This window comes from Hyla sarda, chromosome 8 (assembly GCF_029499605.1).
Source record: "Hyla sarda isolate aHylSar1 chromosome 8, aHylSar1.hap1, whole genome shotgun sequence".
NCBI classification, from domain to species: domain Eukaryota; kingdom Metazoa; phylum Chordata; class Amphibia; order Anura; family Hylidae; genus Hyla; species Hyla sarda.
In genome coordinates, this window is record NC_079196.1 from 225676559 (window position 1) to 225697124 (window position 20566).

Below are 20566 nucleotides of genomic sequence, written 5' to 3' on the forward strand. Positions count from 1 at the left end.
GCAGCTGACAATCAAGCTCAGAGCAGAGAAACACTTCCTGAGTTTGGACTCCTGCCAGGCCGGGAGGAGACCGAACTCACTGTATTAATTGTGGCAGGGAACAGAACAGAGCCCCCTAGTGGAAGTTTTTTATATTACATTTTAAGCATATTAATGTTGATCATTTTAAAAGCAAGTGAATGGGAAAGTGTCTGCTAATTACACAAGGAACACTATATTAACCCCTTAAGGACAATGGACGTACTCCTACGCCCCCGTTCCCGAGTCCTTAAGGACCGAGGACGTAGGAGTACGTCCTGTCCATTCCCGGCCCCCCGCCGCTAGCCGGAGGGGAGCCGGTGCCCGATGCCTGCTGAAATCGTTCAGCAGGCATCGCGGCATATCGCCCAGGGGGGTCATTATGCCCCCCCATGTCGGCGATGGACGCAGATCGATGGACAATTCAGTCCAGCGATCTGCGGCGATTCCGGGTCAATCGGGTCTCCAGTGACCCGGTGACCCAGAATTACTGGCTGATCGGGGCCGTCAGAGACGGCCCCGAACAGCCAGAGCCAGAAGGGGTGAGGTGGCACTGGTGCCGCCACACGATCGCCCTGATTCGTCGGCCGGATTCCCGGCCGACCAATCAGGGCGCCTGCTGCGGGTGTCACTCCCGCACCCGCTCCACCCCTCTTCCGGAGGACGTGAGCGGGTGCGGGACGTGCACCCCTGGTGCTGGGGACCCCGATCCCCGGCATTAATGTTGGGATCGGGGCCCCAGGAGAGGCGGCGGCAGCGGGACTGACCTGCAAAAAGGTCATGCTGGGAGCTGTAGTTATGCAACAGGAGGAGGCAGACCACCACAACTCCCAGCATTCCCTTATGGGCATGCTGGGACTTATGGTTTTGCAACAGCTGGAGGCACATTCTTTCTATGGAAAAGTGTACCTTCAGCTGTTGTGTAATTACAACTCCCAGCTTGCACAAACAGCTAAAGTGCATGCTGGGAGTTGTAGTGGTGCATCTGCTGGTTGCATAACTACAACTCCCAGCATGCCCGTTGGCTGTCGGTGACTGCTGAGAGTGGTAGTTTTGCAACAGCTGAAGGCACACTGAGTTAAGTAGCAAACCAGTGTGTCTCCAGCTGATGCATAACTACAATCCCCAGCATCCCAAGCCAAAGTAGTATGCCTCCCGCTGTTGCATAACTACAACACCCAGCATGCCCTTCCGCTGTCCGTACATGCTGGGGGTTGTAGCTTTTGCAACAGCTGAAGGCACACTGGTTGCAAAACACTGAGTTTGTTGCCAAACTCGGTGTTTCACAACCAGTGTGCCTCCAGCTGTTGCAAAACTACAACTCCCAGCATGCACTGATAGACCGTACATGCTGGGTGTTGTAGTTTTGCAACAGCTGGATGTTTCCCCCCCCAATGTGAACGTACAGGGTACACTCACATGGGCGGAGGATTACAGTAAGTATCCGGCTGCAAGTTCGAGCTGCGGCAAATTTTCTGCTGCAGCTCAAACTGCCAGCGAGCAACTACTGTGAACCCCCCGCCCATGCGACTGTACCCTAAAAACACTACACTAACACAAAATAAAATAAAAAGTAAAAAACACTACATATACACATACCCCTACACAGCCCCCCTCCCCAATAAAAATTAAAAACGTCTGGTACGCCACCGTTTCCAAAACGGAGCCTCCAGCTGTTGCAAAACTACAACTCCCAGCATGCACTTATAGACCCTACATGCTGGGAGTTGTAGTTTTGCAACAGCTGGATGTCCCCCCCCCCCAATGTGAACGTACAGGGTACACTCACATGGGCGGAGGATTACAGTAAGTATCCGGCTGCAAGTTTGAGCTGCGGCAAATTTTCTGCCGCTGCTCAAACTGCCAGCGAGAAACTACTGTGAACCCCCCGCCCGTGCGACTGTACCCTAAAAACACTACACTACCACAAAATAAAATAAAAAGTAAAAAACACTACATATACACATACCCCTACACAGCCCCCCTCCCCTCCCCAATAAAAATGAAAAACGTCTGGTACGCCACTGTTTCCAAAACGGAGCCTCCAGCTGTTGCAAAACAACTACTCCCAGTATTACCAGACAGCCACTGACTGTCCAGGCATGCTGGGACTTTTACAACAGCTGGAGGCACCCTGTTTGGGAATCACTGGCGTAGAATACCCCTATGTCCACCCCTATGCAAGTCCCAAATTTAGGCCTCAAATGCGCATGGCGCTCTCACTTTGGAGCCCTGTCGTATTTCAAGGCAACAGTTTAGGGTCACATATGGGGTATCGCCGTACTCGGGAGAAATTGTGTTACAAATTATGGGGGGTATTTTCTGCTATTACCCTTTTTAAAAATGTAAAATTTTTGGGAAACCAAGCATTTTAGGTAAAAATAATTTTTTTTTTTACATATGCAAAAGTTGTGAATCACCTGTGGGGTATTAAGGTTCACATTACCCCTTGTTACGTTCCCCGAGGGGTCTAGTTTCCAAAATAGTATGCCATGTGTTTTTTTTTTTCTTTTTTTTTTGCTGTCCTGGCACCATAGGGGCTTCCTAAATGCGGCATGCCCCCAGAGCAAAATTTGCTTTCAAAAAGCCAAATGTGACTCCTTCTCTTCTGAGACCTGTAGTGCGCCAGCAGAGCACTTTTCACCCCCATATGGGGTGTTTTCTGAATCGGGAGAAATTGGGCTTCAAATTTTGGGGGGTATTTTCTGCTATTATCCTTTTTAAAAATGTAACATTTTTGGTAAACCAAGCATTTTAGGTAAAACTTTTTTTTTTTTACATATGCAAAAGTCGTGAATCACCTGTGGGGTATTAAGGTTCACTTTACCCCTTGTTACATTCCCCGAGGGGTCTAGTTTCCAAAATGGTATGCCATGTGTTTTTTTTTTGCTGTCCTGGCACCATAGGGGCTTCCTAAAGGTGACATGCCCCCCAAAAACCATTTGTCGCTCCTTCCCTTCTGAGCCCTCTACTGCGCCCGCCGAACAATTAACATAGACATATGAGGTATGTGCTAACTCGAGAGAAATTGGGTTTCAAATACAAGCAAAAATTTTCTCCTTTCTACCAATTGCAAAAATAAAAAAATTGGGTCTACAAGAACATGAGAGTGTAAAAAATGAAGATTGTGAATTTTCTACTTCACTTTTCTGCTATTCCTGTGAAACACCTAAAGGGTTAATACACTTATTGAATGTCATTTTGAATACTTTGGGGGGTGTAGTTTTTATAATGGGGTCATTTATGGGGTATTTCTAATATGAAGACCCTTCAAATCCACTTCAAACCTGAACTGGTCCATGAAAAATAGCGAGTTTTAAAATTTTGTGAAAAATTTCCAAATTGCTGCTGAACTTTGAAGCCCTCTGGTGTCTTCCAAAAGTAAAAACACATACATTTTATGAAGCAAACATAAAGTAGACATATTGTATATGTGAACCCAAAAATGTTTTATTTTGAATATCCATTTTCCTTACAAGCAGAGAGCTTCAAAGTTAGAAAAATGCAAAATTTTCATTTTTTTCATCAAATTTTGGGATTTTTCACCAAGAAAGGATGCAAGTTACCATAAAATTTTACCACTAAGTTAAAGTAGAATATGTAACGAAAAAACAATCTCAGAATCAGAATGATAACTAAAAGCATTCCAGAGTTATTAATGTTTAAAGTGACAGTGGTCAGAATTGCAAAAAACGCTCTGGTCCTTAAGGTGTAAAATGGCCTGGTCCTTAAGGGGTTAAAGTGTACCTATCATCAACAAAAACTTTTTAGATAATGTAGTAATAATACCATTATATGTATTTTTGTAATATACATTGGTAAAAAAAATATGTATAGTTTTTGTCCCTGCAGCTATTGCCTGTGTATCCCTATAAGGAGTCCAAATACAGGAAGTACGGGTGGACAAACAGGGCACTGTGACCTGCTACCTGCTCACAGAATGATTGACAAGCCAGCAGCCTGCACAGAGCCCTGCTTGTCCTGCCCTCACTTCCTGTATTTGGACTCCTCATAGAGACACACAGGCAATAGCTGCAGGGACAGCATTTTTTTCACCCAAAAATATGCACATTTTTTAACCAATGTATATTGCAAATATACATATAATGGTATTATCTACATTATATAAAAAGGTTTTTTTGACGACAGGTTCACTAAAAGTTTTATTTGGTGATAGGTACTCTTTAAATCATGGCCATAATACAGCTGTGTGTATGAGGTCTTATGCTGCACCTCAATATCTAGTACTCTGTAACTCATCTGAGGACAGCTGTGCCCAACACTATGAATTGTCACTCCTGTACACTCCACCATTCCACCAGCCTGCCTCTACAACCTCAAACATCTTAGGACCTCAGTGCTTCCTTAGGTCTACCTGCTGCAGATTCCCATTGTGCACTGGTTTCTTCCACATCTCCAACCTGTGATAACAACCTCCCTGTTGTGACTGCGACAAGATGTAGATCCTGAGAGCAATGTAAGGCCACCAAATCTCAACGCTTTCCTCCTCCCCTAGATGCCTTCACCTCAACAACTCCCATCTTAGAGCCTTCCTTATAAACTTTGTGTATCTTCCTGTTCACCCCAAAAAATCTTCAAGCCTGGTTACCTCATGTTCATACTAAATTATTATCATTACCCAGAATCTTACTGCTCTGCACCTCTTCATACATGCCTCATCATCTCATACCCCACATCTAATGTCCCATTTTACCACCTGACATCTCAGAACGTGTGTCCAAGGTCCCTCATACCTAGGGTCGGCACCCGGCCGGTATTTTACCGGCACAGCCGGTATTTTGGCCACTTAGCCGGTACTTTTATATTAAAAAGTACCGGTAATGCAATGGCCAGTATTTATCCAACCAATCCTCCAACTCCCGAAATGTTGCACCATAATATATACCAGTGTTTCCCAACCAGGGGTGCCTCCAGCTGTTGCAAAACTACAACTCCCAGCATACCCGGACAGCCAACGACTGTCCGGGCATGCTGGGAGTTGAAGTTTTGCAACAGCCTGAGGCACCCCAGGTTGAGAAACACTGACCTATACTATATACTACTATATAGTCTAACATGCTGGGAGTTGTAGTTTTCATTAGGGGCAGCTGCTGAGCCACAGTCTGTATCAGGGCATGCTGGGAGTTGTAGTTAGTAACTAAATGCAACTCCCAAATTTTCTAAAAAAAAAAAAAAAAAAGGGATCAAAAAGTCACATCAAAACAAGAAGGGTCCTTTTATAAACTACAGATCGGGGTGCCATAATACAGCCCTGTATAAGGAGAAATAAAAAAGTTATGCATATAGAATTATGCAAATTAGCATGGCCACTATTTTTTGGCAAGAAAGGTGGCAACTCTACTCATACCCTTGCTTCTTACCACCTCCCTTATCACACTTGTACCCCATTTCCCATCCAATCATCTTTCTCTCCATCAGATCTGGACATAGTTTTCCCATCTAATCATCTATTACCCCATCACATTTTTGTCCCATTTACCATGATTCTCCCCTATTGTATATGTACCCCATTGCCCATCTCATCATCTTACTTCCCATCACGTCTGTACCCCATTTCCCATTCAACCATGATTCTCCACATCACACCTGTACCCCATTTCCCATTGGACCATGATTCTCCACATCACACCTGTACCCCATTGTCCATTGGATCATCTTCCTCCCCATCAGGTCTGTACCCCATTTCCCATTGGACCATGGTTCTCCTCTATTGTATATGTACCCCATTGCCCATCTGATCATCTTTCTCCCCATCACGTCTGTACCCCATTTCCCATTGGACCATGATTCTCCACATCACACCTGTACCCCATTGTCCATTGGATCATCTTTCTCCCCATCACATCTGTACCCCATTGTCCATTGGATCATCTTTCTCCCCATCACATCTGTACCCCATTTTCCATCTGATGATCTCTCTTCCTCATCGCGTCCATTGGTTTCACACCTCCGTTACCACCATCCCAAATATCTTCTTGCCTCCCCCCAGCAGCTCTGCGTCCCTCAATACAAACCCCAACATGTTGCAGTCTCCCTTATCACATCTATATTCCTTTCTTCCCAAACCACCACATCGCTTCCTCCGCCTACACCTCCCCATCCCTCGCTGAGAATCTACTGTCTTGATGTTATTTTTCTTCATCTCATCCCCCCCGGCTGTCATATTTCTCCAACATCCACCCTTAGACGCTGCGTTGTTGTTCTCCTATCTGAATGGCGCATCTCTGCTCAGATTCAGGGTGTTTTCTCTGCTCAGGGAAGCCCAGATCTCCGCTTCATTGAGCAGAATCTCCTCAGCTTTGTATGGCGGGGGTTAACACAGAATCTCTCCTATGGGACGTCCTGCAGTCATGAATAATTCATGGACCCAGACGTGTCTACATTATGGATGGAGAGTGAGAGATGGAGGTGTAGGGACAAGCAAGTGTGAAGGGGCAATAGAGCCAAAACCCAGACACTACTGGGTCAGACACTAGGGAGGTAAAAACACCTGAAAATATGGAAACTCTAAACGCCCGGAAACCCTCAAGGTGCTGGGGAACTACAAGTCCCAGCATGAGACACTAACCCTTCTAGACAAATAATAAATAGATCGTCCATGGAGACAAAAGGAATAGATACTGTGAGTTGCAGATTATAGTGGGGATATAGCGGTGGCGCAGTACATGTGCCCATGTCACTGTAATATTCGTGGTGCACACAAATGCTGAAACATCTCACGAGAAGCTGTTAAAGGGATTTCCTACCCCAGATATAATGTATAATTTATCAGCCTGTTTCATGCTACAAGTATTTTCTTTCCATCTTCTTTCTGCAGAGTTTATACCCTTAGGAAGATGTGTTAAATCCCTTGTCCCCGGACACCGAGAGAAGTGTAAGAGTCCTGACAATAATAAGATAGAGAGGTCCAGCGCGGGAGTATTATCACCAACTGAGCCATACAACTACGCCTAATACCACCGTCATACTCCAGGATTATTACTCCTGACATTACATCCATACAACTACACCTAATACCACCGTCATACTCCAGGATTATTACTCCTGACATTACATCCATACAACTACACCTAATACCACCGTCATACTCCAGGATTATTACTCCTGACATTACATCCATACAACTATGCCTAATACCACCGTCATACTCCAGGATTATTACTCCTGACATTACATCCATACAACTACACCTAATACCACCGTCATACTCCAGGATTATTACTCCTGACATTACATCCATACAACTACACCTAATACAACCGTCATACTCCAGGATTATTACTCCCGACATATCGATACAACTACGCCTAATACCACTGTCATACTCCAGGATTATTACTCCTGACATTATATCCATACAACTACGTGTAATACCACCGTCATACTCCAGGATTATTACTCCTGATATTACATCCATACAACTACGCCTAATACCACCGTCATACTCCAGGATTATTACTCCTGACATTACATCCATACAACTACACCTAATACCACCGTCATACTCCAGGATTATTACTCCTGACATTACATCCATACAACTACACCTAATACCACCGTCATACTCCAGGATTATTACTCCTGACATTACATCCATACAACTATGCCTAATACCACCGTCATACTCCAGGATTATTACTCCTGACATTACATCCATACAACTATGCCTAATACCACCGTCATACTCCAGGATTACTACTCCTGACATTACATCCATACAACTATGCCTAATATCACCGTCATACTCCAGGATTATTACTCCTGATATTACATCCATACAACTACGCCTAATACCACCGTCATACTCCAGGATTATTACTCCTGACATTACATCCATACAACTATGCCTAATATCACCGTCATACTCCAGGATTATTACTCCTGACATTACATACATACAACTACACCTAATACCACCGTCATACTCCAGGATTATTACCCCAGACATTATATCCATACAACTACACCTAATACCACCATCATACTCCAGGATTATTACTCCTGACATTATATCCATACAACTACGCCTAATACCACCGTCATACTCCAGGATTATTACTCCTGACATTGCATACATACAACTACACCTAATGCCACCGTCATACTCCAGGATTATTACTCCTGACATTATATTCATACAACTTCACCTAATACCACCGTCATACTCCAGGATTATTACTCCTCACATTACATACATACAACTATGCCTAATACCACCGTCATACTCCAGGATTATTACTGCTGACATTATATCCATACAATTACACCTAATACCACCGTCATACTCCAGGATTATTATTACTCCTGACATGACCTACATACAACTACGCCTAATACTACCGTCATACTCCAGGATTATTACTCCTGACATTACATACATACAACTACACCTAATACCACCGTCATACTCCAGGATTATTACTCCTGACATTACATACATACAACTACATCTAATACCACCGTCATACTCCAGGATTATTACTCCTGACATTAAATCCATACAACTACGCCTAATACCACCGTCATACTCCAGGATTATTACTCCTGACATTACATACAACTACACCTAATACCACCGTCATACTCCAGGATTATTACTCCTGACATTAAATCCATACAACTACGCCTAATACCACCGTCATACTCCAGGATTATTACTCCCGACATATCCATACAACTACGCCTAATACCACTGTCATACTCCAGGATTATTACTCCTGACATTATATCCATACAACTACGTGTAATACCACCGTCATACTCCAGGATTATTACTCCTGACATTATATCCATACAACTACACCTAATAGCACAGTCATACTCCAGGATTATTACTCCTGACATTACATACATACAACTACGCCTAATACCACCATCATACTCCAGGATTATTACTCCTGACATTATATACATACAACTCCACCTAATACCACTGTCATACTTCAGGATTATCAGCAGTAACATTATATCTATACAACTACACCTAATAACACCATCATACTCCAGGATTATACCAACAACATTATATTTATACAACCACACCAAATAACATCGTCACATACTGCAGTATTATTACTCTTGACACTATATCCTTACAGCTACACCTGATACCATCATATACTCCAGGATATTTACTTCTGACATTATATCCATACAACTACACCTAATACCACCATCATACTCCAGAATTATTACTGCTCACTATATTCTTGCAGCTACACCTAATACTGCCGTCACATATGGCAATATTATTACTCCTGAAATTACTGAGCACTGTGGTCAGACAGAAAGGAAATTCTAAAAGAAAAGAACTTCCTGTGGAGAATACAGCAGCTGATAAGTACTGGAAGGGTTAACATTTTAAACTATAAGTAATTTACACATCTGCCAATGTAGAAATAAAGACGGCACTCACCCAGGTAGGTACTGCTAGCAACTGTACTTTATTCCATCATGAAATCAAGCGGGGAGGTGCAGTGTCAGGCAGGTGTCGAGACAGGGGCGCTGGAGCCCACAGCGTGATGGCAACAGCTGTGTCGTGCTTCCGCACTACGTCTGACGAATTGCGGAAGCACGACACAGCTGTTGCCATCACACTGTGGGCTCCAGCGCCCCTGTCTCGACACCTGCCTGACACTGCACCTCCCCGCTTGATTTCATGATGGAATAAAGTACAGTTGCTAGCAGTACCTACCTGGGTGAGTGCCATCTTTATTTCTACATTGGCTGGTTTCACTGTATCCTAAGCTATTTGGACTGAGCACCCCCACATGGCTGCTTGATTCCCACACCTACACTCCAGTTCAAGCTGTCTTCCACATAAGCAGTGCCGGACTCTGTTTCTAGTTCATGTGACTAATTTACACATCTGTTTAACTTTCTGACACCAGTTGATTTGAACATTTATAAATAAATGTTTTCCAGTGGAGTACCCCTTTAACAGCACCAGCCTCCAAATTCTTGTGAATCTCCATCTAGGTGTCCTTAATTTTCTAGAAGACATTCATGACAGCAGGTACTAGAGACTGAGCAGAGATTGGAAAAGGAAGTCTTCGCCCATAGACTGTCTCAAAAGGTGATTTACTGAAGGACTTGGAGATTGTAGGCCAACTCTTGTCAATTCAACAGGTGCCTGAATGGAGGAGACAAATTCCTAGGTATCCTGATTATACTCTGGCCACCAGTAGGAGCAGGAAAGGGGTTCACATGTGCACTGGACTCGGGAATAACCAGACAAGCAGGATGAATGTGCCTGGGTAACATCTTTCAACCCTTAAAGGGGTACTCCACTGCCCCAGCATTCGGACCATTTTGTTCCGAGTGCTGGGTGCGCTTGTGGGGGTAGTGATGTCATGGCCACGCCCATTGTACCATCACGCCTCGCCCCCTGAATGCAAGTTTATGGGAGAGGGCGTGGCAGCCTCCCCTCCCCCTCCCATAGACTTGCATTGAGGAGGTGTGGTGTGACCCCAGGAGGGGTCATTTTGGTTATTTGAGTTGACAATGCCCCAACCTGGGTTATATTGAGTTTTCATTTAAAACGTGACGTGCTTCGTGGCACATGAGACCCCTGTTGGAGGAGAAGATTTCTGGATAAGCCCGCACTCCAGATTCTCCTTAAAGGGGCCGCCACTGGAATTTTTTTTTTTTTAATCAACTGGTGCAAGAAAGTTAAACAGATTTGTAAATTACTTCTATTTAAAATTTTGAATCCTTCCAGTACTTGCTGTGCCAGTGACCGGAGACGCTCCCTGCCTCTAGCACGGCATAAGCACTGAGGAGGTAGGCGGCCGGAGCGAGCGCTTGCCATGAAGACACGCGCTGTGGCATGCACGCGGGATTAGCGAAAGGCGTGCATGCGCTGGGACCTGTGTGTCAATCACACAGCGTTCCTAGCAGTGATGTGCAGGGGATAGGCATGGCGGCGGGGCATTGCGAACCTCGCGCCACGCCTATCCGACTGTGTGCGGCTTCCATTAAAACTGTTTTTTGGGGTAATAAAGGATGGCAGACAGAAGGTAAAAACTGCCTAATACACAATCTGCACACAGTACAAAGGCTGTGTGTAGGTTATATGGCCCAGATTTGATGACAGTTGCGCTTTAAGTACAGTGATCCCTCAACATACAATATTTTCCACATACAATGGTCTTTTCTGTTCTTTTCTAGACAACTGGAACTTGAAACCAGACTCAACACACAATGCTACGGACAGTCCAGATCTGCAAAACATGTCAATGGTTGGAAGAACCGACTTATCAGAATGGGCAACTGGTAAAACCCCTGTATTACTGAAGTTTATGCACTGACTGGTGTCTGGTAGCACCTCCTACAGTACAGGGAGGTATTACATGTTCTGTACTCTTTACCTGTATTACTGAAGTGTATGCACTGACTGGTGTCTGGTAGCGCCCCCTACAGTACTGGGAGGTATTACATGTTCTGTACTCTTTACCTGTGCAAGGGTTAGCTGCTCCTTTAGACACCAAGTAAGGGCAACTCCATTTAACTTTTTTTTTTTTTTTAAGGACATTGTGTGTACTGTACTGGACCCTGAAGAAGCTCCTGTCCTCTAAATAGACAGCGATTTACAGATCCTAGCAGGTCTTTATTACTTTTATATGTAAGGATTTGCTTTATCTATATTAGTTATCTACTTATTTTTGTTTAATCCTCACTTTTTCCTATTTTTGGATGACATTTTGGTGGCTTCAGAACCAATTCCCAGGTTTCCATAGAGTTAGGGTCTCAATTTACAATGGACGTCCTGGAACCAATTAATATTGTAACTTGAGGGACCACTGTATGTTGACCCATGGCCATCATAGTATTTCCTTTGTGCACTGCTCTGACATGTGGAGTAAGCTAGGCAAAATCTGGTGAACTGGAATTTTTCTTGACTTATTTTTGGTACTAATATGTCCTAACAACATGGGAGCAAGCCCTAGAAGCAGTCAATGGACCTTGGACTGTGTGCCCACACTAAGTAAGGTCCATTTCATGCTTCTCCCTTGGAATGTCACAATTGGTGTTGATCCTGGAATCCAGAGGGTTAGATATCAGAACTTCTAATCGTATGGGCACAAAGTAGAAAAAAATATGTGCATCTAAATGCATGAATTGCCTGTTGACAAGAATGAGTATACACGTCCTGCATCAGGCCTGACATCATCTTGGAAACCAGATGCCACTGTCTGAAGAGGTCAGTATATTTGCATCCCATACCCACAGATAGTCAGCAAAATGCAGAACCTGGAGCATGAAGAACAGCAAATGGACGTGGTCTTCAAGAGGATCAGTGGCCGCTCACAGTGCTGGAATGGGGTGAGATGAGCAACACATTATTGCTAATTTCTGAAAGTCTCATCTATGCTTGCGGTTGTCTGGAGGATTTACTCTAGCATGTACTGCTATTTCTGTACCTCATGCTCCAGGGTACAAACCGGTACTGTTCAATTCCAGAAAATATTTTCTACGTTCATCGAATGAGCCTCATTAGAAGCCATACAATAAATTACAATAATACAAAGCATGACAGTATAATACACAGCGGAGGTTCCTAAGCTATACACTATACCACATGCTACGCTAACATTCCATTCCATCACTCTTTATAAAAGAAGCAAAGTCGAACAACAATACATTACATTCTGTGATCTGAAAATATCTTCTAAGAGTTCCGAGAACTCTACTTATAGCATTATTATTCTGAAGTATTTTACTTTTCTTTGTCCGATTCAGGGACCTAGCATCTGTATAACTTAAAGTCGAATAATAGTCTCTACTATTCCAACACTGCTTTTAGCTTCCTTTCTAAAACAAGCCATTGTGGCCCACCAACCCTGATGGACATCAGCCCTTGGTAGACTTAGAAGCCTTACACTGTATTATCTTTCTGAAAAAAATGTCACAAAAATGTGACTGTTTTTTATAAGAATGACTGTGGAAAACTAAACAAACTGACAATCGAATTCACTTGAGAAGTCACCGGGTGACACCATTCATGTTCTCTTACGGGCAGAAGGTATGTGTTTTAAGACTATCTTTGTGCCATTTCCACTTTCTCAACATGACATGAAGATTGAAGCTGATATATTTTTTTATTCGAAATTTTGGGATATTCCGATTCACGATAACTTGGAAAAGTTGGCATCTGGTGGAGCCTGGTTAACAAAGGTGAGTCTCTAGGACAGTGGTGTCCAAACTGTGGACCTCCATATGTTGCCAAACTACAACCCGCAACATGCGCGGACAGCCGATGCCTGTCTGGGCATGCTGCGAGTTGTAGTTTAGCAACATCTGGAGAGCACACTGTTCTAAGGAGAGGTTTCTCTTCGAGGAGAATGTCAGAACCATGTATGGATGACTTTTCCTGTTGGATGAGACTCTGGTAAAGCTTGTTCGTCTTCTTCCTTTTGGGGGACGCTTTATTGATCATTCAGTCGTCATTACAAGTCATACAATAAATTACAATCACACAAATCATGATGGTATAATTTACAGCACAGGTTCCCTAAGCTATACACCATACCACATGCTACACTAATACTCTGCTCCATCACTCGATATCAAAGATACAAAGTCTAAAAACAACACCACATTATAGTCTGTTTCCCCATGGAGCATCGCCTGAAAATAGGGTTTCCTTAATGAGACTCAGAACCTCTCCCGAATTTCATGATTTGGAAGCCTATGGTTAGAAAAGTACTGTAAGGAATGATATCCCAGCATATTGGCAGGATAACGTCAATGCAGCATAGTAACGTTCAGTAGATGGGTGACAGGGACCATGTCTCGTCCTGGAGCCCAGGGGTGCGGAGTGACTATTCGGAGAAGTCATTCAGCACCGGGACTGGAACAGCAGAGGTTCTTGTTAGGGTTAGCACCAGGGAGGTGCTGAGCGAGAGCCGGAGCATCCTTACAGCTGCTACAAGACAGCTAGATGGAGTGAAAGTGGGAGGGAGACAGAAAGAGGGGGAAAGGAGCGAAAGTGGGAGGGGGAGAGAGACACAGACACAGTATCCTCACAACCAGACACACGCTGCTCGCATTGTGTCAGGGGGTGGGTGGGTGATCCGTGAGGTTTAGTGTCCTGTGTCCCCCCCCATTTTCCAGATTGACCCCAGAAGACTGCTGGAGAGAGGACAGAAGGAGAGAGAGGAGGTGAGAAGCTGACAAAAAGGTGTGTCGGGAGGGGCAGTGTGCAGCACACCATCACTGGGCACTTATTTTATGTTATGCGTTTGGTCATTTTTGTAGGGTGTTTGCGGGTAGAAGTGGGTAGGGCGCTGGGAATTTGTTGGCAAGGGGTGCAGGATTTAACACACTATGCATTTTTTTTGGGTGCAGGGACGGCAGGGTGCGATATATTGATGTCTCATTATATAGTGTTAGTATGGGGAATCCAAGGAGGAGGAGGAGGAGGGATGGCCACGATGTGCTTACTGTACAAGATTCCAAACGCATGCTGCGTAGGAATGGATGAGCACACATGTACACGGGCGCCACACATACCACGCCAAACAAGTGAGCGCGCCCCAACACATGACGGTGTGTGTGGAAGACGGGGCAGCCGGTACACAGACAGTTAACATCTCATTCATGGCTTGTCCAGGTGAAGAGCTGACTCTGCTCTGCATCTTCATCCCCCTCCTCGTCCCCCTCCTCCCCTCCCCTGCATCTCATCTACATTCACATCTAATAGGTCCAGAAGCTGCAGATAGGAGACAGTGCGGGCTCCCCATGTGTGGTGCACAGCGGCTGCCTGCTCTACACTGTATATATGTATCAGGGTGGTGCTGTATGTATAGTACTGCTGGAGGGGGGGCAGACAGGCACAGGCAGGGTCTGGGTGCTGGGTGGGTATAATGGGGAAGGTGGGTGAAGGATTTGTGTGCTGGTTGGGGAAAGTAATGGGGCAGGGTCTGAGTGCTGGGTAGGTATTGTGGGGAGTGCTAAGTCTGGGTGTTAGGTGGGTATAGTGAGGGGCACAAGTGGGGGGGCAGGAGGACACAAGGTCTATTTGTTTGGTTGGTATAATGAAGAAAGTGGGTGCAGGGTCTTTTTGCTGGGTTGGTATAGTGGGGGGGCATAGGATCTGGGTGCTGGGGGGGGGGGGGGGGAACAAGGTCAGGGTGGATTTTGCTCATTCAATATCCAGCTGTTATATTGTAAAATGTTTTTTCTTCTGGAGACACCGCATATATATATATATATATATATATATATATATATATAGAGCTGTGTATACTGTACTATATACTGTATGCTGAGTGAGGGAACAGGGGCCGCTGTAGCTACAAGTGAATGATCGAAGGAAGCTGAGATATAATGAGTGCTACATGGAGGTATATGGAGATATAGGTGTAATAGGAGGAGTTCTAGGAAGATATATGTGTAATAGGAGGAGTTCTAGGAAGATATATGTGTAATAGGAGGAGTTATAGGAAGATATATGTGTAATAGGAGGAGTTATAGGAAGATATTATATATGTAATAGGAGGAGATATAGGGAGATATATGTGTAATAGGAGGAGATATAGGGTGATATATGTGTAATAGGAGGAGATATAGGGAGATATATGTGTAATAGGAGGAGATATAGGGTGATATATGTGTAATAGGAGGAGATATAGGGAGATATATGTGTAATAGGAGGAGTTATAGGAAGATATATGTGTAATAGGAAAAGTTATTGGGAGATGTTATATGTGTAATAGGAGGAGTTATAGGAAGATATACGTGTAATAGGAGGAGTTATAGGAAGATATTATATATGTAATAGGAGGAGATATAGGGTGATATATGTGTAATAGGAGGAGATATAGGGAGATATATGTGTAATAGGAGGAGATATAGGGAGATATATGTGTAATAGGAGGAGTTATAGGAAGATATTATATATGTAATAGGAGGAGATATAGGGAGATATATGTGTAATAGGAAAAGTTACTGGGAGATGTTATATGTGTAATAGGAGGAGTTATAGGGAAATAATATATGTGTAATAGGAGGAGTTATAGGAAGATATATGTGTAATAGGAGGAGTTATAGGAAGATATATGTGTAATAGGAGGAGTTATAGGGAGATATATGTGTAATAGGAAAAGTTACTGGGAGATGTTATATGTGTAATAGGAGGAGTTATAGGAAGATATATGTGTAATAGGAGGAGTTATAGGGAGATATATGTGTAATAGGAAAGGTTATTGGGAGATGTTATATGTGTAATAGGAGGAGTTATAGGGAAATAATATATGTGTAATAGGAGGAGTTATGGGAAGATATATGTGTAATAGGAGGAGTTATAGGGAGATATATGTGTAATAGGAAAAGTTACTGGGAGATGTTATATGTGTAATAGGAGGAGTTATAGGAAGATATATGTGTAATAGGAGGAGTTATAGGGAGATATATGTGTAATAGGAAAGGTTATTGGGAGATGTTATATGTGTAATAGGAGGAGTTATAGGGAAATAATATATGTGTAATAGGAGGAGTTATGGGAAGATATATGTGTAATAGGAGGAGTTATAGGGAGATATATGTGTAATAGGAGGAGATATAGGGAGATATATGTGTAATAGGAAAGGTTATTGGGAGATGTTATATGTGTAATAGGAGGAGTTATGGGAAGATATTATATGTGTAATAGGAGGAGTTATGGGAAGATATACGTGTAATAGGAGGAGTTATGGGAAGATATTATACGTGTAATAGGAGGAGTTATAGGAAGATAGTATAGGTATAATAGGAGGAGATATAGGAAGATATAGGTGTAAGAGAAGGAGTTATAGGAAGATATTATAGGTGTAATAGAAGGAGTTATAGGAAGATGTTGTATGTGTAATAGGAGGAGTTACATAAAATAATAAGAAGCTCTATGGAAAACTTCTATAGTATAAAGAATAGTAGGAGAAGTTATAAGGAGACGTTAAATAGAGAAATATTAAGGATTATAAAGTGTAGTGGGAGGATTTAAAGGAAATAATAGGAGGGGCTATTTGGAGTGCGCCTATGGTATAATAGGAGGGCTTATACCAAGTAATAGGAGTAAGAGTTATAAGAAATAATTTGAGTTATAGGAAAAATGTATATAGAGTAACAAGGGGAAGAATAAGAAGCGGGAGGAGTTATTTGTGTAATAGGAGGGGTTATGTATGTAATAGGAGGAGTTATATGTGTAATAGGAGGGGTTATGTGTGTAATAGGAGGGGTTATGTATGTAATAGGAGGAGTTATATGTGTAATAGGAGGGGCTATGTGTGTAATAGGAAGAGTTATGTGTGTGATAGGAGGGGTTATGTGTGTAATAGGAAGAGTTATGTGTGTAATAGGAGGGGTTATGTGTGTAATAGGAAGAGTTATGTGTGTGATAAGAGGGGTTAAGTGTGTAATAGGAGGAGTTATATGTGTAATAGGAGGGGTTATGTGTGTAATAGGAAGAGTTATGTGTGTGATAGGAGGGGTTATGTGTGTAATAGGAAGAGTTATGTGTGTGATAGGAAGATTTGTGTGTGTGATAGGAGGGGTTAAGTGTGTAATAGGAAGAGTTATGTGTACAATAAGAGGAGTTGTGTGTGTAATAAAAGGAGCTGTGTGTGTAATAGGAGGAGTTATGTGGTGTAATAGGAGGGGTTATGTGTTTAATAGGAGGAGTTATGTATGTAATAGGAAGAGCTATGTGTGTGATAGGAGGTGTTAAGTGTGTAATAGGAAGAGTTACATGAAGTAGAGGAAGAGCTATAGTGAGTTGTAAAGATAGAAGTGTAATGTGGAGTTTTAGGTGGAAGCTTCATTAATAGGGTATAATTACATGTGTAATAGGAGGGGTTATGTATGTAATAGGAGGAGTTATATGTGTAATAGGAGGGGTTATGTATGTACTTGGAGAAGTTATGTGTGCAGTAGGAGGAGTTATGTGATGTAATAGGAGGAGTTATGTGATGTAATAGGAGGGGTTATGTATGTAATAGGAGGAGTTATGTGATGTAATAGGAGGGGTTATGTATGTAATAGGAGGAGTTATGTGATGTAATAGGAGGGGTTATGTATGTAATAGGAGGAGTTATGTGTGCAGTAGAAGGAGCTGTGTAATAGGAGTTGTGTGTGCAGTAGGAGGAGCTGTGAGTAGTAGGAGGAGTTGTGTGCAGTAGAAGGAGCTGTGTGTGTAATAGGAGGAGTTATGTGTGCAGTAGGTAGAGATAAATGTAATAGGAGGAGTTACGTATGTAATAGGAGTTATGTGATGTAATCGGAGGAGTTATGTGATGTAATAGGAGGAGTTATGTGTGTAGTAGGAGGAGCTGTGTGTGTAATAGGAGTTGTGTGCGCTGTAGGAGGAGCTGTGTGTGTAATAGGAGTTATATGTGCAGTAAGAGGAGCTGTGTGTAATAGGAGTTATGTGTGTAATAGGAGGGGTCATGTGATATAATAGGAGGGGTTATGTATGTAATAAGAGGAGTTATGAGGAATATGTGGAGTTCTAGAACATTATATCGAGTAATAGCAGGAACAACAAGGAGCTAAGTTATATAGAGGTGTTATAGGGAGATGATATTTGGTGTAAAAGGAGTTATATAGAGGAGGAGGACACAGAATAAAAGGAGGAGCTATAAATACTGCTTCTATGGAGTTATAGAAGCTGTAGAGAATCGTAGGCGGGGCTTTATATAATAGTGGGAGGGGTTATAAAATAATAGGTGGTGGCTTAGGGAGAGGTCACATAGAATAATAGAAAGAGTTGAACAAAGAAGTTATTTGGTGTAATAGGAGGAGGTACAAAAAAAAAAGGAGGAGGAATAAGAGTAATAGGAAGAGTTCTATGGAGGGATTCTCTGGTATAATAAGAGGGGCTATAAAGAAAATTGGGAGGAGTTATAGGAGAACTTATTAAGTGCAATGGGAGGAGTTATAAAGGATAGTGGGAGGAGTAATAAAAAGTGGGAGGAGGTATTATAAAGAATAGTGGGAGGCGTTATAAAGGACAGTGGAAGGAGTTAAAGAATAGTGGGAGGAGTTATAAAGGATTAAAAAATTAAGTTATTGAAAGATGGTATATAGTTTAGTAAGAGGGATTATGCAGAGAAGTGGGAGGAGTTATAAGGATATATGGGAAGAGTTATATGGCAAATTTCTAGTATTGTATGAGAATTTATAAAGAACATAAGGGGTTACAGATAATAGTGGGAGGAGTTATAAAGGATAGTGGGAGGAGTTATAACAGTAACAAAAAGTTTTATGAAGTTTTTTGGTATAATAGGAGGAGGAATGAAAAGTAGGAGACGTTATATGGAGTACTCTGGTGTAATGAGGGAAGAAGTGTGTAAGGAGTTAAATTAAATTATAGAGACATTATGGGAGAACTAAGTTACATAAAATTAATTCGGAAAGTCTTCAGACCCTTTCACTTTTTTACATTTTGTTATGTTGCTCCTTGCGCCAAATTAGAAAAAGTCAGTTTTCCCCCATGATTCTGCCCTCAGTACCCCATAATGAAAACACCATTTAGATATTTTGCTTATTTGTTAAAAAGTAAAAATGTAACTTTTGCATGGCCATAAGTATTCATACCCTTCACTATGACACATGAAATTTATCTCTGGCTATACCCATTTCTCTTGATCATCTCTGAAATGTTTCGCCACTTTGGTTGGAGTCACCTGTGGTAAATTATGCTGATTGGACAAGACACAGCCCTGTCTATAAAATGTCTCACAGTTGACAATGTATATCAGAGCAAACACCAAGACATGAGGAAGAAAGAACTGCCCGTAGAGCTCAGAGACAGCCATGTCTATATAATGTCTCACAGCTGACAATGTATATCAGAGCAAACACCAAGCCAATAGGGGAAAAGAACTGCCTGTAGAGCTCAGAGAGAGGCTCAGCTCTGGGGAAGGGAACAAAACCATTTCTGCTGCACTGAAAGTTCTAAAGAGCTCAGTGGCCTCCATAATTCTTACAATGAAGAAGTAACAACCAGGACTCTTCCTAGAGCTGCTACCCCACCAAACTAAGTAATCGAGGGAGAAGAATCTTGGTAGGCGAGGAGACCAAGAACCCAATTGTAAGTCTGGCTGAAAGATCCTGTGTGTAGATGGGAGAAACTTCCAGAAGGTCCAGAACCATCACTGCAGGCTCCACAATCTGGGCTTTATGGCAGAAAGAAGCCTCCTCAGTAATAACACATGGAAGATGCCAGAGATTATGAAAAAGGATCAGACTGTGAGGAACAAGATTCTCTGGTCTGATGGAACCAAGAATGAACTTTATGGCCTCATTTCTAAGCATCATCTCTGGAGGAACCAGGTACTACCTATCACCTGCCCAATACCATCGCTACAGTGAAGTATGGTGGGGGCACATCATGCTGTGGGAACAGGGAGACTGGTCAGGGTTCGAAGGAAAGCGTAATGAGGCAAAATAGAGAGTTATTCTTATTCAAAAACCTGATCTTTGACCTCATATGGGGCCGATGGTTCACCTTCCAGCAAAAAAATGACCCTAAGCACACAGCCAGGACAAC

The 20566-nt window shown here is 42.7% G+C and overlaps 1 protein-coding gene across 2 annotated transcripts in view; it reads left to right on the forward strand.

The window, feature by feature from the left end:
- The first annotated feature begins 14043 nt into the window (after nt 1-14043).
- The window catches only part of PRRT2 (proline rich transmembrane protein 2), a 32202-nt gene continuing 25679 nt past the window's right edge, over nt 14044-20566 (forward strand). The window contains exon 1 of one of the 2 annotated variants that reach the window (XM_056533445.1): nt 14044-14202. The gene's annotated coding sequence lies outside the window, so the exon portion shown is untranslated. Of the gene's footprint in view, nt 14222-20566 lie in introns of both variants that reach the window. The other variant, XM_056533446.1, reaches the window with a different exon arrangement.